A 27,449-nucleotide genomic window follows, 5' to 3' on the forward strand; every position below is an offset into this window, starting at 1 on the left:
CCGCAGGGTAGGGCTGCGGATAATTTCGGCCACCTGGGGTCCTTTTGACGTGCGCCGTTAATCTCCGACACGCTGTGCTGGAAGCAATGTTTACCTACCGTCCTCGGCCGGGTTTGAACCCGCGATCTTGAGCTCAGCAAGCCAACACGTTACCGACTGTGCTACTGAGGAGGACTACCGATGAATTAATGCAGCATCCTGACGGGAGATATTTCGTAGCATCCGGAGACGGAGCGCTGGATAGATAGTTAGATGTAGATGAAAAAAAAAAATCATAATGGAAACGTAGTTGGCACCGATGCCACCAGCGCTGGGTCAACTCTTGCAAGTATTGGTAGCTGTGGAAAGGATGTCAGTTGCCCCTGGCGGGAAGCCAGATGCGGGCGTCACGTACAAGTACAAAACTACGTAAAGTACAAAACTTGTTGCGATGATACTAAGAGGACACCACTGATTTCATTCTGATGCACGCGGATATGCAATAATAATAATAATCCTTCGACGCAACATCTGAGTGATGCGTGTAGAACATTTCTTCCGTAAAAGTGGGGACGAACATATCGGATATCATGTTACGCTGTGCTGGCAATTCCGGCTTTTTTCATCATCGCGATAGATGCTCTCTTTACATACCACGTTGCTGCGCCTCAACATATATCTCCGTATCTTGTCCTGCATACTCACTGTGGCACTGGCTTGCCGCAACCTGCTCCAAGTTCTGTTTTTGTACCAGCTCTATCCGTAGCTTCATGTCAATCCCATGAGCACTGAGAATCTTCCAGCGCGGCGAGTTCCATCCTCCGGCGCTCTCGAGAATTCGTCTCCAATTTTTCCTTTCCACTGATTCCTGACGCATTGCTGTTGCCTCTCGTGCATCCGCCGAAGACCAGAAGGATGGCATTCGAATATTTGCCTTAACGGTTGACTACCGCTTCGGTGCTACGCCGCTTGACTACACTTTTCACAGATCAACCTGAATCACATGTCGCCGGCAAGATCTTTCTCCTTATCGCCGACGTGAAATCGCCTCGAGATTTCTTTCATGCTGTATACGGTGTCTCAATGTTCTTTCTGTTGCTAGGACCATTTGCATGAAACTGCACAGCGCACATTGCACATGCATTGCATGCGTGGCTCTCGTTCTGGCTGAAAACAGCCGGAACCATTACTACGCTAACGCTATATATGTACCATTTTCCCGTTCCTGGAATACTTCTGTCAATGAGTAAGGGGCTGTACTATAGCAGTGGGACTGGTGGCTTTTAAAAGTTGGTGATTGTGTTTAAAAGTGAAATTATGCATGGAAGTGAGAGAAGACCATATACCGAATCTAAAAATGGGTGATGTTGCGAAAGGTATGAGCCTTGGGTTAGGTCGGGTAAGCGCATCTTAGTTAGGTTAGGTCAGGCTAGGTTACCCAGATTGGGGGGTCTGCCCCCCCCCCCAAAAAAAAGTGCAAAACAGAAGACACGTGCTGGACAAGATGGCCGACAACGAGGTGAGCGCGCACATCGAACAGCGAATTGTCATTAAGTTTCTCGTCAATGAAGGCGTAAAGTCATCTGAAATTCACAGAAGACTTCAGGTTCAGTATGGCCACGATACACTTAGCCGCAGCAAAGCGTTTGAGTGGTGCAAACGGTTCCGAGACGGCCGTACATCAGTGCAGGACGATCCCGGCCGGTGCGGCTGAGAGCCCAGTGTCAGAGTTCCTGAGAACATCCAACTTGTGGAGCGCCTGATCCTCAAGGACCGACGGATAACATATCTCGAACCTGCTCGAAAGACGGACCTTTCTGTGGGAACGTTGAACACTATTATTCATGAACACATCTAGTTTCGGAAAGCCTGAACTCATCATCAAAGGAGTCCTCCTCCTACAGGACAATGCATGCCCGCATACCGCGCATCTCACGACACGCACCTTACAGGAACTTGTCTGGGAGTTGCTGCCACATCCCCCTTACAGTCCAGACCTCGCCCCCAGCGATTTCCATCTCTTCGGGCCACTGAAGGCGTTCCTTGGGGGCCGCCACTTCAGCTGCGACGAGGAGGTCAAGAATGCGGTCCGATCATGGCTGCTACGCGTCGGTAAGGATTTCTACGCTGCTGGCATCCAAGCCCTCGTGAAACGCTGGGATAAGTGCATTAGTGCAGCTGGAGATTACGTTGAAAAATAAAACAAATTTCTCGCCTGTAAGTTCATTTCACTTTTGCGAAAAATGAAAAGTCCCGGTTTGACTGGAACGCCCCTCGTATGTCCGAGCAAGGCTACGCTTCCCGGGTTGCGGCACAAAAAACAAAAAGTAGGGAAAGGACTCAGGAACGATAACGAACAGCTTTAATGCAGAATGGCTGCACTAGACTTAACATAAGCGCAAGAATCTTCTTCTTCTAAACAGTGGTGAAACAATGCTTATTGGTTTGGCATGGAATGGCACGGCGGGCGCCAGGGTCATGTTGCATACATCAAACGGACGCTCAAACGTCGTTCAGAGAGAAGCAGCCGAAAGAGGGCTGGAAACTAAAGATGGGTACTTAAAAAGTGAACACACGCAGTACGCTGGAGCAAAAGACACGAAAGCGAAACCGCGGCACCTCCTCACGTACATTTGTTTTCAGCCAGTAGCTGATGACATTCGAGAGAGCGTCAGATCTCACGCAAATTTCGTTTCATTTCATTTCATTTATTTTACCTTAAAGGCCCTGGAAGGGCATTACATAAGGGGGGAAAGTAACGCTGAAAACAAACTTTAAAAGAAACGTACATGGTCAACGAAACATTCCTTCACAAACATCCTGAAATTGGCGTCAATCTGATATTGAAAAAACTCAGAAATGTCCAGCTGTAAGGTCGAGAATTTGTAGGCATCAGTGTGACAGGACCTTTTCTGTAATTTATAGGGGAGGTCAAGTCGACCTGATGAAAAATGACATAAGAAGAACTAGATTTATAAAGTTTGTACAAGAGAACGAGCCGAGATATCTTGCGCCTTACAGACAAATGGTTCGCGCGCTGGTTTGATATCTTCATCGTTAGTGGACCGTTCAAAACGCGCCGTATATCTATTCGCGATGTATTAATCTTCGCGAATTTCGCCTACGCAAAAAAGTTGCGAAAAATTGTACTCGCGAACACAGCTCGACGGTTTATTTCGCGAAAGGAAACAGCCCGGAAATCGCGAAATAAAATACTCGTGAATAACTTCGCAAATGAGTGAATGCGCAATTCGCGAAAATAAATACATCGCGAATAAAAATACGCATACAGTAGGCTATTTACTTTATTCCCAACATGTCAGCGTTTGCGTGTTTCATGGTTAGTACATGATGAGTATGCTGGCTTCAGAGAACCCATTATATTTTAGAAAATTGCTACGAAATCGAGGTTTTCCATAGGTTTTCCGAAGACGACGAATGTCGCCGCATTTCCCCTTGAAGTCGGTCTAGGACGAATACTACCCCCCCCTGTCCCCTACTCCTTCCCGCTGTCCTCTCTCCATCTGTCCACATCTGTACGCCGCTCGTAGCCACGGTTGCTTCGCGGCGGTAACATGAAATTAAAAACTAAAAGAAAAACGAAATCGAGGTGTCAGGGTTGAGAAAAAACTTGAGAAACTTGAGAAAGACTTCTACGCAGTGGGAGGAGGGGGGGCGGTTTGGCTATCGCCCCCCCCCCCCCAAAAAAAAAGAACGTCAGTTTATACGAGGGGCGTTCAAGTCAAATCGGGACGTTTCATTTTTCGTAAAAGTAAAATTAACTTACAGGCGAGAAATTAGTTTTCTTTTTCAACGTAATCTCCAGCTGCACTAATGCACTTGTCCCAGCGTTTCACGAGGGCTTGAATGCCAGCAGCGTAGAAGTCCTTACCGGTGCGTAGCAGCCATGAGCAGCCGGTGCGTAGCAGCCGCATTCTTGACCTCGTCGTCGCAGCTGAAGGGGCGGCTTCCAAGGAACGCCTTCAGTGGCCCGACGAGATGGAAATCGCTGGGGGCGAGGTCCGGAGTGTAAGAGGGATGTGACAGCAACTCCCAGCCAAGTTCCTGTAAGGTGCGTGTCGCGAGATGCGCGGTATGCGGGCGTGCATTGTCCTGTAGGAGGACTCCTTTGGTGATGAGGCCCGGCCGCTTTTGCTTCATCGCCTTATGCACATCCCTGAGAACCTGGCAGTAATGTGCACTATTGGTCGCACTATATGCCCTATTGATATCGAGACATGTTATCCGCCGGTGCTTGAGGATCAGGCGCTCCACAAATTGGATGTTCTCAGGAACTCTGACACTGGGCTCTGAGCCGCCCCGGCCGGGATCGCCCAGCACTGATGTACGGCCGTCTCGGAAGCGTTTGCACCACTCAAACGCTTTGCTGCGGCTAAGTGTATCGTGGCCACACTGAGCCTGAAGTTTTCTGTTTCATGAATTTCAGATGACTTTACGCCTTCATTCATGAGAAACTTAATGACAATTCGCTGTTCGATGTGCGCGCTCACCTCGTTGTCGGCCATCTTGTCCAGCACGTGTCTTCTTTTGCACAAACTTTGGACCACCACGTGGTGAACGCGGAGGCCTGCCGCGTGTGAAAATGACGAAAAAGAAGTAGCGCGAGCCATTTGTACACTCAGGAGACAGAAAGTCCCGGTTTGACTTGAACACCCCTCGTACATTGAATTTCCCTCTCCCCTTCACCAAATACGCGCCCCGACAAAGAAACCGCCCCCCCCCCCCCCCCCAAACCGAGAGTCTGGATCTGCCCCTGCTTCTACGTTATTAATATATCTGTTATATAATGCACCTTATATGTTACCTGCACTGCATGTTAAAAGCTTGTTGGATCAGTCCGCTGCAACGGTGTGAGTAGACAACCTCTCTTTTTTATCGAGTGTTAGTGTTACAGTGGTACGAAATATCCTCGATTGCATTGGCGCACGTATTTGAAAGCTTTTTGTTTCTTTTACTTCAGCGTTCAACCGGGTCTGAAAAATTCTTTCCTGTGAGAATTGAGGAATTCAGTCGGATCTCTAACGAGGCAGTAGGAAGGAAGTAATTTCAGGCTCCAACGGAATTCGCATTCTCTCAAAGCAAATATTGATCGCAATTTGTCCAGTCAGAACATACCAAAAGCAATCGAATGCAAACTAGTGGTGCATTCAGGGGACACCGTAAGCAGAAGAAACAAAAAGCGAAAGATAGAAAGAAAGCCGCAAAATGCAATCAGTGGAAATCGAACAAGTTATCTCATGTATGAAATCATGGGCCATAAATACGGGTAGACACCACAGTGTTAATGGGTTTACACAGCGATAATGTGAATGGAAAGCCTGCGACTGCTTGCTTAATTGATTGATTGGAAAAAGAAAACATGGAGCAAATTCTGTCTTTAACTTATGCCAAACTGGTTTTAGCATTTGATGTGTTGCTACTAAGTAAATTGTTTTTATCGTTCTCATACTTCATATATTGCACAAAAATGAAGATGCTTTGGTATATTGGACATGTGTATTGCTAGAGGAAATTATCTGCGGCAATATGACATATAATAAAATTTTCCTTAAGCTAAGCCACCTCATTTCACCTATTTCATTGCTGAGTTCGATACCAACACGCTATTCTAACACACGTAAACGAGGGGGAGTAAATTAGCAGTAGAAATCGGAGGCGGAAGAATGTGTTCAGAATGTACTTGTACACTATGCTGTGACGGGGATACATGAAACACGACGTTTGCTCACAACGAGTGCCGCCGCAATAACACATGGCCTCGAAGCGAACGGAAGAATCACTAAATCATTCTATATTGTCGCAGGGAGCCTTTGACAAGAAAGACATACACGACAGCTGATGACTGAAATATACTGGGCTGACCAACGACGCAGAGCTGCTATATAGTTAACCTATCGTAGACCAACCTCGCCACTTTTTTTCTTTTCCTCGTCTGTTTTTCTGTCTAGTTCATCTAGGACCATTAATTCCTCTCGGCGCACCTAGATTTCTAGGCGTACTATACTGTCTGCTTGTGTAGTGACAGGACCAGGGGACCCTGAGGCGGACACTTCCTCCCTTGCGACAATTCTGTCCCGGTTGCGTCAGTGAGAAATCTTCGTGCTCTACCTATTACTTAGCTAAAGATGAAGTCCATATCGAAATTGCTGTGCGTCGAGAGCTTATGCTGCTGTAATCCCCGATACTGTTCGTGCCTCCGCAGAAGCTATCCCAAGCGGCTACACTGTTCCTCTCCCGTGGATTGAGGAGCGTTCAAAAATTGGGTCCCCAAGAGAATGGTCAGAACTCCTGGCAATCAGCGGGAAGATGCAGCCGTAAGAGCAGCTTTGGACTGTCGTAGTGCAAGGTTAGCGTTAAACGTGCAGGTCTTCTTAAGTAATCTCGTTTTTCCTTTTTGGCAATGTTGGCAGAATTATATACTCCAGTCTTCTCTCAGCAGAAGGACGAAATACGATTATTCGATTCACTCTTGAATTTCAGTTTCGCATCGAGGGTCGTTATAATCAGCAAGCAAGTATCAAACCAATGACATCACGGCGAAAAAAAAAAAAAAGAATACCACAGGAGGTTGTTAGGAAACTTCACAAACTCGGTCTTGTATGTAATCTTCCTTGTTACTCTGAATTATCGTTCGAATATATAGTCGCTTATACTCACCCTCACTATGGAAAACATCGTGCCCTTGAGCCAACCCGTGTCTCATCTGACCGACAAAGCCAGCTGAAGTAGAAGATGCTTCCCGAAGGTTGGTCCTGCTCCATAAGACATCATGTTGACGCACTCGAATGAAATGGTCGAAAGAAGACTTCAATGTGTGGAGCCTACCAAACAAAGGTGTCGGGGCGGATCATAAGGATATCATCAATATTTTGCAATGGCCAATATAGATGATGTCTTCATGATGCGTCACGGTGGCCTCTTCCAGCCCTGTCTCGCCACCGCATCTACCAGCCGTCCAGCTTTGCACCTCGATGACGGATATTTGTGTCTTCATGACTTCCACTGCAGACGAATACGCAGTACTAATACCTGCAGTCATTGTCCTTATAAAGGACAACAGGGACATATGTGGGACGTTGCTGGTGTAGGAACACTTCTGCGATGTACAGTTGTGTATCTTTTTTTTTTCATATGTGGCTAAGATACCCATATGGAGATGAATAACGTATAGGTTGTGGAAGAACGCTAATATTTGTTCTATGTCTTCCCCCTTTCTCCTTTTCATTATGTTATTCTGCGACTAATGACGAATAAAAGAAAATTAGAGACGACTGCTTCTGAGGCGTTTCCGTACCCAACTTCTCTTTGTTCTCCGTCGACCCAGCAGGTCACCCAAACGACGTGACGTAGTCGGTGCCAGTCAGCCAATCACGATCGTGCTTACAGCGACTGCAGCTATGGAGAAGAGCCGCCATGAGCCGCATGGCAAGCCACTGGTAGCCACAGCAAGCCTGTGTTTGAAATCTTCTACGGCGATCGGCTAATGCAGACGACATTCGAAGAGTTCCACTCGTGTGCGGCCAACAACGGCAAGCTATTTCGGCACCCTCACCCCCCCCCCTCCCTCCCCTCCAGGAGGCATTAAGCAGGCCTTCTCTATCCAGGTGCCGTTGACAGGGGTGCGTTTTCCTCGGAGATTGCTTCAACGGTACGAAAGCCTGCAGTGAATTTGTTTGTGCGAGTTAAATATTTGACATCGTTCGGTACTAGGTTGCGTTTCATCCATACTGGCTTTTCGTAACTCTTCTGTGTGTTAACATCCTCTCGTTCCGTTTTGAGCACGTTGATCCAGGCATTCTCATTCCGACTCCACACGGCACTACACCGTTTGTTTAACAGTGTGTTGGCGACGGATGACATTTCTCGTCCTATGCCGTGGAAAGGGAGGCTTATTGCCCTCGAGTCAGTGTACGGACACCATGAAATCGTATTTGCTTTGTCTCCCAGGCTACGAAGCTGATATAGAGCGCAATGGGTTCGTATTGTCCGAAAGAGATTGGACATGGATACGGTCATGAAATAACTATAAGCCGCGTTGTCGCGTTTAATCAAGTTTAATGAGCACAACGATGAGCTGGATTATTGAAGTGCACACGGGGAATTATTCCATGAGCTAGGTACGCTCTGAGTGAACGAGAACAAGATTCGAATGAAAACTAAACGAACGGAAGAACGATGTAAAAACATCTACATTGTAGATAACTACGGTGTAGCTGTAACACAGTGGTAGCTAATCGTAGTCATCGTATGCGGAAAACAAGTGTGTTTGCAAGAACTGTTTGATAAAGATCCCACCTTGTAGAAGAGAAATCATAAACAGGATCTCGCGGGTGTTCCAGCGACACGTCAAAGTGTTTCTGTGAAAGTTACACCGTTAAAACGGCTTCTGCGCATAACACCGCCGGTGATCTCGCCGTCCTGCCTCCCGACTCATTGCAAAAACAGGAGATGTACGCCTTTTCTCGACAACTGATGTAAAATAAAAAGTGCAAATGAGAAAAAGCGGCAACAGTGTAGTCCTTTCGCTGAAAACTGGAAGTGTATGCATTTTTGTGTGGACTTGGATGTGTGTTAATGGACCTTTTTTCACAACTGCTTATGCGCTGTGACATTATGTGCTCCGGGCAAGGTTATCTCCGTGTTCAATAGATGGCGCTAGATGGGGAGGCCAGAGCAGTTTATAGGGAGAGTTTGGACATTAGGAGGAGCCTAACTTGAAGCGCGTCATGCGACGTCACGGCTAAGCCACCTCCCTCACCGTGCTCTATTGTTGTCCCGTTGCCACTTGTCAGCCGGTCGCCGACGCCATATTGATGCTGATCGTTGTTTACGATGCAAGGAGAGAAGACACGTGCGTACATTGTCCTTCGAAAGCCCTTCGTCCTTGAACTCTTTCAGTTTGGCAACAACACCCCCTTATCAGAGGCGGCTGTGGGTCATAAGCTGGTTATTCCTGTAGATTGCATTCATCGCGACAACAAAGCTGACGGACAGCATCAATATGGCGCGCATCAGATGGCTGATAAGCGGATTCTGCTTGGATTCAGTCTTTTTGGGCGGCGCAACGACGACTCTGACGTCAAAATAGGCTCCACCCACGAGGCGGCAAAAGACCAGAGAATGGACAAACTCTCCCTATAAATGGCTCTGACGGCAGGCACGGCAGGAGTGGAGACCAGTAGGAACTTCGAGCCTAGAGTCACTAAATAAGCTACGCTTCAGAGTAGCGACACCGAGTTCCAAGAGCGAGCATACTCAGTCTTGTTTCCGCGCCACGCTACCCACGCGCAAGCGCACTTCAGAGCATTTTAGCGCGTGATGCCATCTATCGTGCGCGGGTGAAATGTCCTTTTAGTTTGCAAGCAGCTCATCAAGGCTGACGGCCTCGAGCTCACCCTGACTACCTTGGGACACTCAGGTTGACAATACATGGATTATCTCACAACGATCATACACGCTCCTCACTCCCACAGGGAGCCTTATGTTAGCCGTCTTTGGTCCTCAAACAGGGATGATACCAGTGTGGTGCGGAAACAAGATGGCGCTCCTGCTCTCCCATGAACCTCAGTGTCGATACCCCGAAACGAAGCTTATTCAGTGACTCTAATCGCGCCAACTCGTCGACCCCACTCCAAGACTGGTTTGGTCCTTTATACTACCCACGTGGGTTGGTTTTGGGGCGCGCTGAGGGAGCCGCTAGGGTTAAACAAGAATGTGAAAAGGTCCATTGATACAAAAAGACACACACTTCCAAATTAGGGATGAGAACGACATCATTATGAATGGCTATTGGTTCTGCGCGTGTTATGCAGTGAAGTTCTGTTTTTAGAGTGCAGTAAAGCTGAGTTGTGAGTTGTACTAGTCCGTGTTTTTCTTCAGTCCTCGTCTTTGCGACGCAACTTCACCATGACAGTTTCTAAACGCTAACGAACCAGCCGAAATAATCGCCTTAGTACCTCTACTCGATCCATTTAATTTCAAAAAGCGTACGTCTAATTATCAGTCTAACACAGAAGTGTTCTACGTCCGGGCCTTCCTTCGCGTATAGTAGGAACATTAAGCTTCACCGGCTAAGTGCGCTCGTCCGAGCACAGGTATCTCGTTTCTAAGTTTCCGTTTCCCCCGAACACGATGCGGCGTCCGTTGGAAAGACGCCATTTGCGAGAAACAGCGTTGTTCGAAAGTGTGGCACTTTCACACTATACGCTTCCACGCCATTGGTCGGGCCGCCGTTTAATTCCCGGAGGCGGTTAAACGGGGGGTCATTACGAAGGGACGTCACGACTTCGTTTCCTGTGTAGTCAACTAGGCAAATCGACTGCTGTAAAGCCTTGTCCCCGGTAATCATGTGCGGCGAGGAAGTTTACGATGGTCCCCTGTTGTCGATGCTACTCGCGGCCGTTGGTCAAATGTGGGGCAATGTGAGGTGCGAGCGTCTTATCAAACAAGGTTGTACGTGAAATGGCGTCGCAGGATGAACACTTTGGGCATACGCCACTGTCACGGCTGTAAAGCTCTATGTGATATCAGGCGCCTGTACAAACTATACCTTTGAAGCGCATCTAGGATATGACCTATCCGACGGATATTATGTTATGGTCCACGGAGTAAAACTAAACGCACATGGCGTAAGCATGCGCTAGGGTGAGATGTTATGTGTCTGGAAAGCGCTTGTTTTATAGCAGTCGCCGTATCAGACCTTTACTATTAGTCGTGGCTGTTTCATTATGAACAATTCTCCTGTCTTTCTTCTTTTATTATTATTTTTTAAACATAAAGGTAACATGCATGCATTACGCCGTTACTATCAAGTTCCCTGATTTGACGATTGTGGTGATACTCGCCCGTACCTCAGAGGCTAACCACTTCACTCGCCGTCCAATTTCAAACTGACATTATCTTCTCGAGCATTGCCCCGTTGCCAGAATTATCTTCTTTCTTCTCACTTGGACATCACATCGATCTCCTGCACCAACCGTGTGAGACCTCCTCTGGGCGTATAGATGTTGGGTGGATATACCAGATAGGATACACCGCATCGCCTTACAACGGATTGGTGGTCATGTTAGCATCAGTGGCAATAAGACCGCATGCAGTGCAGCGCGGGAAGCTCGGCTAAATGCGGCACCGGTGCCCGTCATATCGGTCGAAGCAGATCACCTATCTCCGATCCCACCACTGGATGCTGATAGATTGCATATTCAGTGGCAGTTGTGCGTCTTGGGTTGTTTTTGTGCAGATCTTTTTTTCCTGCGCAAAGAAGAAAGCCCGCATTACGCAAGAGCACAGACACACACACTCGCGCGCGCGGGACAACAAACTCTCGGGCTTGGTATAACTAGAGCCACTAAATAAGCTTATTTATTTATATATATTTATTTATATTTATTTATTTATTTATTTATTTCTATAGCTTATTTAGTGACTCTAGGTATAACCACGCTGTGACCTTCTGAGCTACGGTACGAAATATTACTAAAGCTATGTACGTTGGTTTTATACCCCTATTGTCCAGCGTTCTTAACTCCCCCCCCCCCCTTAATTGCTTCTTCCATCTTTTAACGCACCTTCTCCGTTGTAGCGCCACACGGCACAAGCGAATTCCTATTCTTCTGTCTTCCTCTCCAGCCATCGTTAGTGCGAGACTGAAAGCAGGAAGTTTCTTATTCTATCCTTTATCTGTAATCTCGCCTCATTTGCAGGCAGGGACAGAAAACGAATACCTCTGATGAAAGGGGGCATACGCGCGCACATTGTATACACACAGCAAAAATCGTTAAATTCTGGAAAGTTGTTGCGCTTATTATCGCTAACATCCCTCTATCTATCCTGAATTGTTGATATTATCCAAGGCTTCGAAACAAAAGGGTGTAGCTGTACACGAACAGTTAATAGAGACATGACATCTATGACATTGAATAAAACAGTAAAATTACGAGACAAAAAAACAACTGTATTTGAATGACGATGAGTGGCTACCGTGGGGTAGCACCCATTTTAACGCCGACTGCGCCCTGCTTTAGAAGTTATGTTTTTTCACGAAGCTCATTGAAATTATTTTTATTTAAATAATCAGCGCCTCCTACTCATTCACACGGTGCGCATCTTGTATACGTACTTGTAAACTGTGACTGTGTACTGTGTAACTGTAAACTGTGTATACTTGTAAAAATGAAAGTTTTTCGATTGGCGCACCCGTTCGCGAATTATTTAGCGGGGGAATTTAACTCAAACACCCTGTATAGGACTGCGGATGTTTTCCACCAAACGGGGTTCTTTTGACGTGCGCCGGAAATCTCCGTTACACGGCGCTGACAGCAATGTTTACCTCCCCCCCATTGGTATCGTCCTTGGCCGGGATCGCGCGAGGTGGTGGCGGAGCTTCGCGCGAAGACCAATTGCAACGCTGATTTGAAATCACGGCCTATCAAAATGGTATTGTTGTATTGTTGACTCTATGAGATGAGCCACAGAAGATTGTGTACGGTTTGTTTTCACGTGCTGCCGCGTGACGTTTGAAGCCCGCTATCTTTAAAGGTAACGATAAGGCTTGCTATGCGCGAGTTCAAGGTTCGAGACTTATAATCTGGAATTTCGGGTTTCAGAATGTGAATGTAGGGGCGAAGAAAGTAAACTACACGCGGAAAAAAGGTGGAACCGCGCGAGGAATGCGGGCGTCGGAGAAGATAAAGTGTGTTCTCACTGGCGAGAGACGCCGAGGTCATGGGGCCACGGGGAGAAGGGTTCGTTAGCAACTAGCAGGGGGGAGGATTCAAATTGGACTCGAAGACTCGCTAGCGGCAAGCAGGAATGCGCATTCAACTAGAGAGGTGTGCCCTTTACGACTAGTGGATGCTTCGCCAAAGTATCGTTGATCTGGCTGGGCTGTAAGCTAGAATACCCCGAAACCCAACTGATAGAAACCTCCAGAACCGTCGGTATAGGATGGTCGGACAGATTTTTGCGTGTCCCTTCTTTTTCTTTTTTTCCGCTCTCTTTATCATTATTATCATCGCCATGGTTGAACGAAAGTACAGGCTTTCCCGCACATCTTAATACAGTAGCCACACTTTTAACTTGTGTGCCACGTCAAATAATAGCTGCAAAAATTGTTGTCGCAGTCCAACACAATATAATCGAAGCTCTGGTAATCCAGGTGCCACGTGAATTAAGCTGAGCGCGCAATACGGAATCATGGGATTAATTTCACTTTATACTAATTTATGTATCGCCCGTACTATAATTTTTGCATTGGTACTTGAGGCTGGCGACAGAAGAAAATTTGTTTGCGATTCGACTGCAATAAGCGGAAAAACCTGCAGTTGATGTTGATGTTGACAAAATAATAATAGTGAGAGACTGAATTGGTCACACGACAAATTCGGCTACTCCCATAAACAGAGCCCCCCCCCCCCTCCCCCCCCCTCTCCCAAAAGGGGAAGAAAATAGAAAAGAAAAATCTGCCGCTTTCGCGATGACCTTCAGTAATGAATTTCATTCCGTATGCTCGTTAGACAGTATTGCTGCCGATGAAGTCGGAAGCGTGAGATGTTATTTGTTTTGCAGGAGTCATGTTTACTTTGTGCAAATATTGTCTTCGTTCTTTTACGCTAAAGCTTCTTACGTGCGGGATGAACAAACTGATAGCCGAATTCTTTACAGTTCTTTTTATTTTGTAATTTTGTATATCTTACGCTGCCCAGCTTCGTACCACCGCATCTGCGCAACTCCTTTGGATACAAGGATTGACTGCATTTTACAAAAATGTAGTGATAGGCTGTTACGTGGGATAAATCAAAGAACGATCCTTATTTCCTAACCTCAACACGACATTACGTAGTGTCGCTGACTTCTAAGGTGAAGATGATGATAATAATAATAACAATAATAATACTTTATATTGAACGGTGCCCATCAACAACCCTGAGGCCTACCGGATGGTGCACCAACCAGATTGAAACATGGCAGAAGCAATACAGAAAGCAAAACAAAAGCGAAACAAAACATCAAGAATATAAAGCTAACATCGAGAAATTGTAGGAATGTGAAAGAAATCAAAAGTGTTAATCTGATTGTTCATTAATGCTAAGAAGGGATGATGTAAAAGAGCAAGAAGGCCAAAAATGTCATCGTCATGGTTATGGCGAAGTGCGTTCATATGGCCCAATAAACGAGGTACTGGAGTACAGTTATTTGCGGTATTAACATAGAAAACAGGATGTGCTCTCAGATTGCGTAAGGGAAGATGAATGGGCACCGAAGATAACAAGTCAGGGCAGGTAATGATACCGTGTACAAGCGTGTAGCCGTGTACAAGATGGGTTATATTTCGTGATCACACATAGTGCTCTGCATTCGAACGGTTTCCATCATGCCAACCTAGCTGTGTAAATGCATGGATTGCGGCAACATTCGTTCAGTGCATCGACGCGCGGAGCCTGCATTACTTTATCTACGGTATATCGAATTACTCTCGTAATATGTTTGGGAAGCAAATGCGCGAGCCAAGTTATGTGGTTTAGTGTTCCCATTCGGTAATACCTCCATTCGAAGCACCGAACCTAGTCAGGAAGCCGAGCACCTCGTGTTTGCTGATATTTTAGCAGGATGCGAGATACTGATAGCGCACATTAATTACCGTGCATCAGTTATCCTGCAGATCAAGGACGGATGCGGCAAGCAGGAATGGGAGACTAGGTTGAGTTATATTACTTTTCTTGTCCCGTTATATTTTTTCTTTCATTGCGCGTGATTGCGGAAGAATATAAAAACAGAGAGAAATTGCGTGTGGATAAAGTTCCCCGTGCATGCATGATCAAAGCGAGACAAGGTTCTTCCATACATTTGTACGTGCCAAAATTCAACGCTAAACGGAACACGTTTTGCGCCTAAGGGTTGGTGTAACGCACCAGAAACTTACTTATGGCGGCACAGAATTTATGTAGCGCCTTCATGCAGCGCCGACGAAACGGGACTTCGAGTTTTGCCCTTGCAGAGTTGTCACGTGCAATGAAATAGCGGTGACTTGGCGCGTTATGCACGCGGGGAATTAGACAACCTGGATGATAGTGAGAACCACTCAATGACCTGAGAGTGACCTCCTCAGAACGGAATTATCCTACTAGGTTATCCTACCATTTATCAAGAGTGCAGCTATGGCACATCCACTTTCGTGTTTTTCTTTCTTCTTTTCTTTTGTTTTTCAGTCTCGTTACCGCGCCTGCACGACCTAGGAAGGTAATTAGCGCAGAATCCTCTCAAGACAGCCAGATGGATGGCTAATTCACATGAGGCTGATCATATTAAAACTTTGCCACTTATGTATGCGCGTCCGCGAATGTTTTGTGTACGGGATTATTCAAGAAGTACGTTGTTCGTAATGCAGATAAAATGAATAAAAGGAGTGTTTTGGCGCTGAACTGTCCGTTGTACACCCTAAAAACGCATTTATCGCATAGCCGGCTGTGCGCCAACCATTGCCACGAATGGTACACGCTTAGAAATGAACTTCACCGCATAGCACCCTCCTAGCCAACCATTACCTGGAATGATATCGTTATCTGCCCTGATTTGCTGAAAACGGGAGGCGTACGCCTTTTTTGTGACAATTATGAACAGCATAAGGGTCACAAAAAGGCGTACGCCTACCGTATTAAACAAATGGAGGGCTTAATCACTTCCATCGTTCGCGAGCCAACGAGGGGCGGAGCTCTCGTTAACACGAACACGTGACACGTTTCACGTGACGCGCGTTTTTCGTTAACGGGACAAAGGCGTGATCTCTTGCTCCGGTAACGACCGACGGAGTCGTCTGCCTAACGAATGTGTTCACGTGCTCACAGGCTTCATCGCCTACATGGCTCATGATCTAACGAAGCGGGAGGCACTCGGGAGCTCGAGCACGTGGTGTGTGACGCGCTCTTTTCGTTAAATTGAGAGGGGCGTAATCTCTCGATCCAGTTACGATCGAATGAGATCGTTTGCCTAACGAGTGGGTCTACCCAAAGCAAAGGATTCTGTGGATTTTCTGAGGTCGATTGTCTTGAATAGTTCCATAACATTATCTTGCTTCGCGGTGCTATAACATGGAATTAAAACAGTTCACTAACGTTCTGTTCAAGCTCACTAGAAAAACGCTGCACTGCGAATTTATTTTATTTTAGGCGTCAGGATGCCTTTCAACTGGACCAGATAGATTTTGTAAAGTCCCGGAAGAAATGCTGTTTATGAAGCCTGACAGTAAGGCTGTGCGATGTACTTCAATGCTTGAAGGGAAAATGTAATGAAATAAGTGTACACGTTGAGGAGAACGGGCCGCCTCCTCCTCTTTCTTCTTGTGATACTTCTGATACCACTACGTCTTTCCTTTCTGGTCTCGGACTCCCACGTGCCATAGAACTCAGCACACACTAGTCCTCGTATCATACTTAAGACCATTCTCACCCGACACCATCGTCAGGGTAGGAAAATGATTTAAAATTTTTTGTGTATTGCTCGACGATTATCCTTGCAGTGACGTACATGTTTGTTAATTATTTTTCACACGACTAGCGAGCCATATATTGAGACGGGAAGAAAAAGAAGATGACGAACGAGCCTGGGAACGAACATTGGAACGCAATGAGCACGTATGAGAGCACGAGAATGCGAGCTATCGGAACAAATGAAACAGTCCTATTGGTTGGAGAAGATGCAGCCTCGATGCCAGCCTGCTCTTCGCTCAGGGCGGTGACGTCACAACACGTGAGCGCTCGCAACGTGCAAAATAACCACTAAGAAGAAGCTTCACGAAGAGCACAGATTGTGACCACAGCAAAGCATCGATAAAGTTGCTCGTTTCGTTAGCCTGAACGACTCGTTCAGCTGTCTCGTGCCGTTAAAGAGAGAGGGAGGCGCATGCCTTTTTGTAGCAATGTTGATATAGGATAATTAGAGAGCGGATTTTCTTAGGAACTAACAGGAGGCGCTCTTGACCGCATAGCACGCAGTATGCCAAACATCATCATCACGGATAATATCACTCTGTCTCCGATAAGCTGATAAAGGGGGCATACACCTTTTTATGTATCAGCTTTCCTTCCAACCAGAAGACAAAACGATACGATTCTGAAGGTTGTTTGGCCTAGAACGATGTATGCGACGAAGAGCGCTACACTCTTAGAAATGAACTTCACCACACAGCACGCTCCTAGCCAACCATCACCCCGAATGACAACGTTCTCGCCCCTGATTTGCTGAAAACGGGAGGAGGAGCCTATTTTGTCCCATTATGCACGGCACAAAATAGGCTCCTCCTCCCGTTTTCAACAAATCAGGGGCGAGAACGTTGTCATTCGGGGTGATGGTTGGCTAGGAGCGTGCTATGTGGTGAAGTTAATTTTTAAGAGTGTACCTGTTAGTGCCATGAAAATGCGCTCTCTTATGATAATTAATACAAAAAAAAAAAAGGCGTACAACCACCTCTCTCTTTGAATCAGAAGCGATAACCTTATCATTCGTGGTAATGGTTGGCGCACAGCGTGCTACACGGTGAAGTTCTGTTTTTACAGTGTAGGGCATAATATACACGCTAAAAATACATGCGATTTTTTGTTTGAAGTGATTTGGTCGATTTCTTTGTCGACAAATCGTGAAAATTTATAAGAAATAATTGCGGTCTGTCTGCTGGTGAAATGAGGCGTATAGTGACACGGCTGCTGATGCGCTGAACTGCTAAGAAATTAGGCGGATCATTTAAAATTGCGGAAACACTTCACTGAGCACAGACACTCACTCAACTTGCACCTTCTAACATCGTTAGTGAACCACAAACGATGGCACATTGTACACGGTGTTCCAAGTGGTTCGCTCACGAATTGCCGTTGAAACTGAAGCTCCGCTCCCACATGCAACACAGAATTGTCTCGTGTTGATCTCCCCTTTCGGCGTACGACAACATGCTCGACGCGCCATGCATCCTCTTGTCTTCGTCGATAGGCCTGCGACGAAGCAAGACGTCGCTCTCGCTGCTCAGGAGTCTGTTTTGGACGTTTCTCGCGCTGCGCTTCGGCGTGTTTCCTCTTCTGCTCGATCTTCTGTTCTTTAATTCAACCCAATTAAATTCATTTTATTTCACCTATCAGGTGTGGGGGCATGGAAGTACAGCTTGACAAGGGTCCGTCCCCCATACAGCATACAATCAGTATAGCATGATGAAAATGTACGAGGGGTGTTCAAGTCAAACCGGGACTTTTCATTTTTCGCAAAAGTAAAATGAACTTACAGGCGAGAAATTAGTTTTATTTTTCAACGTAATCTCCAGCTGCACTAGTGCACTTGTCGGAGCGTTCACGATGGCTTTGATGCCAGCAGCCTAGAAATCCTTATCGACGCGTAGCAGCCATGATCGGACCGCGTTCTTGACCTCATCGCCGCAGCTGAAGTGGCGGCCCCCAAGGAACGCCTTCAGTGGCCCGAAGAGATGGAAATTGCTGGCGGCAAGGTCTGGACTGTAAGGGGGATGTGGCAACATCTCCCAGCCAAGTTCCTGTAAGGTGCGTGTCGTGAGATGCGCGGTATGCGGGCGTGCATTGTCCTGCTGGAGGAGGACTCCTTTGGTGATGAGGCCCGGCTTTCCGAAACTGGAGGTGTTCATGAATGATAGTGTTCAACGTTCCCACAGAAAGGTCCGTCTTTCGAGCCAGTTCGAGATATGTTATCCGTCGGTCCTTGAGGATCAGGCGCTCCACAAGTTGGATGTTCTCAGGAACTCTGACACTGGGCTTTGAGCGGCCCCTGCCGGGATCGTCCTGCACTGATGTACGGCCGTCTCGGAACCGTTTGCACCACTCAAACGCTTTGCTACGGCTAAGTGTATCGTGGCCATACTGAGCCTGAAGTCTTCTGTGAATTTCAGATGACTTTACGCCTTCATTCACGAGAAACTTAATGACAATTCGCTGTTCGATGTGCGCGCTCACCTCGTTGTCGGCCATCTTGTCTAGCATGTGTCTTCTGTTTTGCACAAACTTTGGACCACTACGTGGTGAACGCGGAGGCCTGTCGCGTGTGAAAATGACGAAAAAGAAGTAGCGCGAGCCATTTGTACACCCAGGAGACAGAAAGTCCCGGTTTGACTTGAACGCCCCTCGCACTATACGTATCTGCAGAATTACTAATGCATGTCAGAATAACCTAACTAATGCGTGCTAATGGTAATGCGTATCAGAATAATTTAGACAGAAATACTGACATGAATTACATAACTGTCAGAAAAAGGAAAATCATTATCTACAATAGTATAGCTAGAAATGCCTACATAGTAGCATAATAAGTGGGATATAGTACAAGTGTTATCCATTAAATGAAATGTCGTTTGAGTGGCGGGGGTGCGCAGTAACCATGTTGATATTTGTGTGCAAGAGTGTGTCTGTCTGTTGGCACTGGAATCCTGTATGAAAGCATTTGGTTACCGTAGTTAGTTCTGATGTATGGAACATCGAATTTGAGTGGTTGTCGTATAGTGTGCAGTGAGGGTTCCTTCAGTGAGAGGCCGTTTTCGTGGTCGTCCTGTGACCAACTTTTGTAGTGAAACGCAGCTCACGTAGCCGTAAGCCGCGCCGTTAGTGAGCACGCCAATAACTTCAGAGCTTACGGCACGCGCCGACGCTCCACGCCCTGCTGCGCCGCGCCTAGGCCGCTCAACTGCAGTACCCGTTGTGCGATCTATCGCCGCTCAGCTCTACCAGTGAGTTTCGCATCGCACGTAAAATACTGTGGGGTACCACAAGAATCCTACCGCACTAAAAGCCATCGCCGTTTTAACATTTGAAACGATGAGAGCCCGAAAACGTGTCTATAGCCTGGAGTTGACAGATCAAGTGTCACAAATTGCGGTAACTTTTTTTTAGTTATGTAACGAAGTGTAGAATCAAATCAACGACGACAATTCAAAAACATGTAGTGACGACGACAGAGGAAATTTGCCGCAGTTTGGTTTTGCGTGCAGTAATAAAAAAGATGACCGCGACCGTGAGAGACAATACTTGATTTTCGCGTTCACCGACTTTTAATTAAATCACGTTTACCTTATTAGCACCGCAAGCAAGACTTTAATGAGGATAAGGTAACAAGAAAGGAGTCCCTGAGTGTAAAAATTATCATGCTTCGGTGGCTGCTTTTAAAAAAGAAGAACGTGTCGTCTTTCTTTTTTCCTTTCCCCTGTATCCACCCATTTGTCAGGCATCTAAGGATACCTTGCTATTTGCGCAAGAACCGCAGTGACTTTGTGTAAGGGACTGGAAATGTTAAAATGATCGAGTGTCAGAATGTGGTACTTCATTTGATGCCTCGGGGGTGGTTATGCCTCGAATTAGACAAAATGACGACAGAAAATGAGCAGTAATAAGCCGCAATGATGCACGACTTCGTATTGGCATTAAAATGTCGCATACATTAGCTGTTACGTTAAATGCACATGCATTATTTGATATGTAAATATGCAAGGTAATATGTAAAAAAAAAAAAATGGCTGCACCATTAGGGATTATGCCATATCGCTTTTAAATCCTGTAGGTTTATGGAGCCATCGCTGTCGGTAAAATTTTGGCGAAACGCTCTTATCGAAGTGCTATTTATTTTTTGATTGAATGTCTTTTAATGTGTTGTGGAACCGCTAAATTTTTGTTGCATTGCGCGTGTGGTGGTCGCGCAGTTTCAGCGTACCGCAATCAGGGTGATTTCGTGGTGGTGGCGATGTCACGTGACACCCATAAAAACATGGACGGACCTACACGGTGGGTGGTCCTACAAAGCTATCGCATTAATAAGTATATACTTATGTAAATTATTACGTAAATACGTATGTATGCATTAACTGGACCTATACATAGAAGAGACGTATAGCTAACATCTCCGTGTCGTCTTCTCCTCTGCCATTACCCACGATCACGGCGTGAGTAGGGTGCCCAGCAGATGAAAGCTGTGAAAGTACTTTTAGTATCGCTCCTGTGTGCAAAACCTCGCATGTCGCATCGCTTTCCACGCAGAGACGGGTAGGTGACGCGGGTTCTAGTCCCGGCACTGTTTTTTTTTTAACTTTTGTGTTAGCGCCGCAAAGCAACTGTGGCTGAGAGCGGCGTACAGATGTGGACAGATGGAGAGAGAACAGCAGGAAGGAATGGGGTGACAGGGGGGTTAGTATGCGTCCTGGACCGACTTCAGGGGGAACTGTGCCGACATTCGTCTGGAAAGTCTTCGGAAAACCCAGGGAAAACCTCCGACAGCACAGCTGGTGGTAGGATTCGAACCCACCACCTCCCAGTCAGCACGACACTAACGAGCGAGACGCCGCGGCACTGGTTGCTGGGTGCTGTCTGAGCTTTTTCCCTCGGTTTTTCGACAGACTTTCCGCACGAATGTCGGTGCAGTTCCCCCTGAAGTCGGCCCAGGACGTATGCTAACACCCTGTCCCCCACTCCTTCCTGCTTTCCTCTCTCCATCTGTCCACGTCTGTATGCCGCTCAGCCACAGTTGCTTCGCGGCGCTAGCGCGAAAAAAAACAAGCTCACATCGAGGCGAGTTCTACGGATGTCTGCTTCCCGTTGCAGTGTCCCGGAATGCAGCAACCGTACGCTTAAGAAGACGAAGCTCGCGTTGCAGACTGCCACGACACGACCTGCTGGATGGCTAGCCTAGTTGCTTGCGTTCTCGATAGATGCCACGCGAGTCGTCTCAGGGTTGCGGCGTCTTGGAGTCCGCGAATTTTGCTTCACGAAGCAACCGTTGAAATTAGATTGCTAAAAAATGCTAAATGTATAGCAGTACTTTTGCGTATGAAACGTTCAAATTGTAAGCTTTCAGGAAAGCGCACGGCTTCTACCCAGGTTCACCATTCACGTTACTGTAGGGGATTAATTGCAAGCAGGCGTCGCCTGGTGCCGTTTCACCTCAATTTTGCGAGAATTTTAAAAACCTTGAACGTCCTGTGCAGAATTTGTTGCGCTCTGTTTACATGCATCATGCTGTTAGACTACGACAAAACCTGTCTCTCTGCATTCTTTACACGAATTGTGCTGAGGGCGGGGGAAGACTGTTTCATGAGTCTGAAACTTCGCCGTTGAGTGCATTACATTATCGATCCGTTCATTCCTCGAAAAAGAATGCCGTTGCTAACGGGTTGTCGCCGCTGTTAACTCTGCTATTGTTTGTGGCACAAAGCGAGGCATGGAGTTTACAAGCGCCTATCGCGTAGAATGTCTATCAACAACAGCTGCTTCGGAGGTACAGAGTATTATCGACATGTCTGAGCGTCGACAGAAGTTCGGTGCCTAAATTTAGGCCAGCATCTCCATTGTCGAGCATTTTTCGTGCTGTCCAAAATAATTGCGTGCCAAACCTTTGTGAGAAGTGGACCACATGTACAATCTGAGGAAAAACGGGAGAAAATTGTGGAGGAATTACAACTTCTAGAAACCCCCCATAGGTTGCAGTTACTTCCTGTTTTAACTCCTTTGACCCAGAGATCTACTTCCCGACACTGGAAATGGTCCCTCAACCACGCGTAAAGCTCCGCGCAATTAGTACGACACAGAACTTGTACTAGCACTCGTACAAGCGACCGCACATTGGTGGCAGCCAAGGTCGTGTTGAAGACTGGGAGGTCGTGGGTTCGAATCCTATCATCTTCTGTGCTGTCTGAGCTTTTCCCTGGGTTTTCCCAAGACTTTCCAGACGAATATTGACACAGTTCCCCTGAAGTTGGCCCATGACGCATACTAACCCCCTGTCCCCCACTCCTTCCTGCTGTCCCCTCTCGACCTGTCCACGTCTGTACGCCGCTAACAGCCACAGTTGCTTCGCGGCGCCAACACGCAATAAAAAAAAAAACTAAAGTGCAAATATTTGTTCCCTCTTACCTTCTCCCTCTCCTTCTCAGGAAGCGCGACAATGCGGAGAGGCCTCGTGTTGGTCTCCTGAAACGATGTCCCTCGATGATTGGACAAATCGTTTGTCGAGATCGACCAATCAGTGCCCGCTTCACGTTGTCAGCCTTCCTCGGAAGCAGAGGAAGAGGGAAAGAGTCAGTTGCTCTTTCTTTCCTACCTAATTAAACCACGGAGGACGCAACCGATGAGTCCCGTTCCTTCTGTGTTGGTGTCAACGTAACTAAATTTTTCATTACTCGTGAAAAGGTTCTTGTGCGCTTTAGCGCCCCTTTCATATCTAGGCACTCACGTGAAGGTCCCGTAACCTGCAATATTCGCGGGATAATCGTTAGAGCAGCTTCCGCACCTCTAGTCTTACACATGTACGGTCTTTTCGACTCCCATATCAAGACTATATGATTCCCTTCGCTCTTCACGCGTTACAATATTGCTGCGACGTTCTCTACCCATCTCCTACCACAAATCTAGCCCCAAATAACCTCATTCAGCAGATATTGAAATCGTACGCAGGAAGACTAATGCCCCCGACGCCCTAGGGACGGTCATTAGGTGATGTGAAAACATACCATTCTTTTGCTGACGGAAGAGCTTACGGTGCGCTACACAGTTCATCAACGACAGAACTGCGTTATTAGGACTTGCCTTTGTTTTCTTGCGCATCTCCCCCGGATATGAGGGCTGCAGCCATTAATGAGCGGTAATTAATTGTCGCCGTGACATATCTGGCGGTCCCAGAAATTGCAGGCTTTGCAGGAATGATGAATGTGCCACGCGCTTTTGGGTGCGGAGCTCCGCCGTTATGCCGCGTACGGTACGCGAGCGATTGTTCCGAAAATGAAGAGTGATTGTTTAGCGGTGGGGCATTAAATGTCCAAAATGGTGGACAGTGGCTTGGACTGTGGAATCTCTCTGCGGCAAGCCTCGTATAGAAGTGGTGGATATACCGTGAAAGCCAGCTCTCCCTCTCTTAGTGAAAGAGATTACTGCTAACTATATTTATCATAACTCGCGTAAAAGCTTTGTTTTTTATTTATTTTTTTTATGTATGTATGGGATGCTGCCCGGTGCTGTCCGCCGTTCAATACACGCGTATCAGCTCGCATGGCTCAGGGATTAGCGTGCTGGTCATGTCACGTGGAGACTGGGAGGTAACCGGGTTGGAATCCCGGTGCGGGCTGTGCTGTTCTGGGGTTTTTCCTAGGTTTTCTTCAGACGCTTTTAGACATATGTTGGCACAGTTCCCTTACAGAAGAGGAGGATTCTCGCACGAACGCCGAGGAAATTCTTCAGTGGCGCCCTCAGTAGATTCGGTATTGCTTTGTGTACCCGCTACTGTCCTCAACGCTGCTCTTTCGTAGAGCACTGGCAAACCTACAGAGGACGGCACTCATTAGAAGTCGGAAGAAGCTTAGAAGTTGGCCCAGGACGCACATTCTCCCAGCGCGTCAGTCATGACGTTGACCACCTCTGTGAGGCCAACAACGGCGGGTTCTGTCATTAGCACCACCACCAATAGATGCGATTATTTTTCTCGACGCATCAAGTTACCTCTATACAGTGAGCGAACATAGCCACCCAACAATGTACATTTTTGTCGGGATCGCAAGCCGCGCTACACAAACTATGTGCATACTTGAGCATTGGGCTTCCTTTGAGCTTCAAACACGAAATTTTAAGCTTCTTCAGACTGCTAGAATTGTTCGCCACTTACTCCTGGTTGGGTATGATATTATTGAATTATTGATTCATGTAACTAACTTCATTCTATCTTCCGTATTTTTGTGAGCGTTACGAAAACGTAAAGCGCGTACCGATGCAACAACAACTACATGAATGACGGTGGGGTGAGGTGGTTCGCCGCAGCAATTGCGATACCATACCTCAGTGCACGTGGGTTAATATATGAGTGTGATAGCGATCACAAAGATGAGGTATATGTACACACACACACGCACACACACACATGACAGAACACATAGCAAATGACAGGCTATACCTAGCTATCTAAAACGGGGCGTCGTAACTGTCGGTATTGGCAGTTCATGCAATTGGTCACATGTGATGTAGTGCGACGAGGTTAAAGAATATCAAGAAGGTCGGTAGGACGTCAAGGTACGAGCAGCCATTGACAGTGCTACGCATTATTAAAGTAAGGACCCAAGATTGCGGCAAGGTAGGACGGCGACCTGTTGATGCGAGTCAGTTGGGACTGAAACATAGTAGCTCTCTCCGAACTGTATAGGTGACAGTCGATGAGGACGTGTTGAAGGTTTGCCACCACGCCGCAGGTGGAACAGCAGGTGATCGAGGCGTACCCTAATCGGTGTCTGAATTGTGAAGTGAAAGCCACATTGGGGCGAAGCCTGTGCAGAAGGGAGGAGAAACAGCGGGGCAAACGGCCTGGGAGTGAGAACGACTCAGTTGGATCCACGGTGTACAACACGGACCTGTCTGTAATGTCCCGGCGCCATTGTTGCGTCGCCATTGGTTGAGTCATCGCTGACAAGAATACCCTCCTGTGCCGAGACGTCGAGACTGGGAGGTACCGGGTTCGAATCCCGGTGCCGCTATGCCGTCTGGGGTTTCTCCTGGGTTTTGCTCCGATGGGCTTTCAGACATATGTCGGCACAGTTTCCTTAGAAGTCGACCCAGGACGCGCATTCCCCTAGGGCGTCAGTCGTGACGTTGCCCACCTCTGTGAGGCCGACAACGGCGAGCCCTTTCCTCCACCTCATGTGCTGGTGCAAGTAACAGCACATAGTAATCAGAACACATGACAACAACAACAACAAATAAATCTGACTATGACCTGGGGTGATTCACCACTGAAGAGCACTACACTACCCCATTACACGCGAAGCATTAGATGTGAGATATGAGAATGAAGTTAAAGTCATGTGCAAGTACAACAATATAGCTCTCCTCCACTGCCTGCGCTACGCTACAAAAAGGAAGGTGAAAAAAAAAAAACACTCATGAAGGAAGCACCAATGGTCATTGAGATGCAGAGAAGGTCTCTACAGCGTCTGGAGCAAACCAGTAGACAAGAGGAACCCCAAGAACATCAGAAGTAATCGACGGTGTTGCACATGGCTCTGACATGGGCCAATAATTGCAGCCAGGTTGAACGTCTGTCGGCTAGCAGTACTCAGGTGAGCACAGAGTTGCCGCCTCTCCGTTTCGCAGAGCTCATATCCTGTTAGGACGTGCTCATCGTTCGCTATGACGCCACATTTGGAGCATAGGCTGCTGTCACAGTATCCGATCCGGTACTTAAATTGGGGAGTGAAGGCTACATTGAGACGAAGCCTGTGCAGGAGGGAAGTAAAATACCGTGGTAAATGGTCTGGAACTGAGAAAGACAAAGTTTGATCCACCGAATATATGAGATACCTGCCAGTGATGTCCCGACTCCACTGCTGGCGAGCTAGTGGCTGGAGGAGATCCATCAGAAGTGATCACCTGTCTCCTCTTGACAGCACTATTGGTACAACCGTCCGAGACTGTTGGGCAGCAGTTGCCACTCTGTCGACCTATGATGATGTCGATATATGATGACCGTGATCGCTTAGACGCTGAACTTGATGGAGTATATGAGTGACGGCTGGGGCGAGCGGTCCACGTATCCCCATGTTGGCTATACATTGAAGAGCAGCCTTTGAACCTGAGTAAACGACCCAGGTCTGCGGATCGTCACACGATGTCTTACGCAGAAACAACCGAAGAGCATATATCTCAGCCGATGTTGATGATGTGCGGCGTGAGAGACGGTATCCATGCGACACATCGTCCGTTGGGATGACAAACGCAGACGATGAACATACATGACTGCTGGATCCGTCAGTGAAAACTGCAGTGTGGTCAGTATATCGACTATGCATCATACACTCTAAATCGTTTCACACCTTTAAAGGTGTAAAATAGGTGTATTAACAAAGGTCACACCCTTTTCACACCCTACAACTTTGTTTTGGAAGTTTCTGAGGGTGTAACAATGGTGTACTACACGCTCAGGTGAAATATGGTCATAAGTGTGTCGCCTGGGTGTATAAAGGGAGTATGTTTATTTTCGTTCACATGAACAAAAGTAAATATATACAACAACAGGGAACGGGAAATTACAATACAAACGTGCATGACGTGGATTTACAACACGTCTACCATCAGATAATATATATGCAGATTTAGAAGATCTGTTGAGATAGTGCTTAAATTTCTTAAAACACGTTGCTCCTCATTGCAAGACAGAACAAATACATGACAGTGCTCATCATACTCAACTGCAGTTAATGTTTCTATGGGAAAAATGGCATCAGAGTTAATAACAGATATGCCTGCAATCTCAACGAACACGGGTAAGTCCTCCTCGGAAGGTTCTTTTGCAACAACACAGCCAACAGCAAATGCGTTATCATTACCAACTGCACCGTTCACATAGACTATAGATTCTGCGTGAATACCACGGTCATGAATGTAACTCTGAATTGCTTCGGGGGCATGCTCAAGTAGTATCGCCTTGGAACC

At 47.0% G+C, this 27,449-nt stretch overlaps 1 protein-coding gene and 1 long non-coding RNA gene across 3 annotated transcripts in view; one reads left to right on the top strand and one right to left on the bottom strand.

The window, feature by feature from the left end:
• The window catches only part of LOC135401064 (glutamate receptor ionotropic, kainate 2-like), a 259,479-nt gene that overhangs the window by 89,933 nt on the left and 142,097 nt on the right, over window positions 1-27,449 (top strand). The gene's annotated exons all lie outside the window — the stretch shown is intronic.
• LOC135399858 (uncharacterized) overlaps window positions 10,804-27,449 on the bottom strand; it is a 53,169-nt gene continuing 36,523 nt past the window's right edge. Inside the window, exon 3 of the long non-coding RNA XR_010424433.1 lies at window positions 10,804-11,250. This is a non-coding gene — a long non-coding RNA (uncharacterized LOC135399858). The remainder of the gene's footprint in view (window positions 11,251-27,449) is intronic.

This window comes from Ornithodoros turicata, chromosome 7 (genome assembly GCF_037126465.1).
Source record: "Ornithodoros turicata isolate Travis chromosome 7, ASM3712646v1, whole genome shotgun sequence".
NCBI lineage: Eukaryota > Metazoa > Arthropoda > Arachnida > Ixodida > Argasidae > Ornithodoros > Ornithodoros turicata.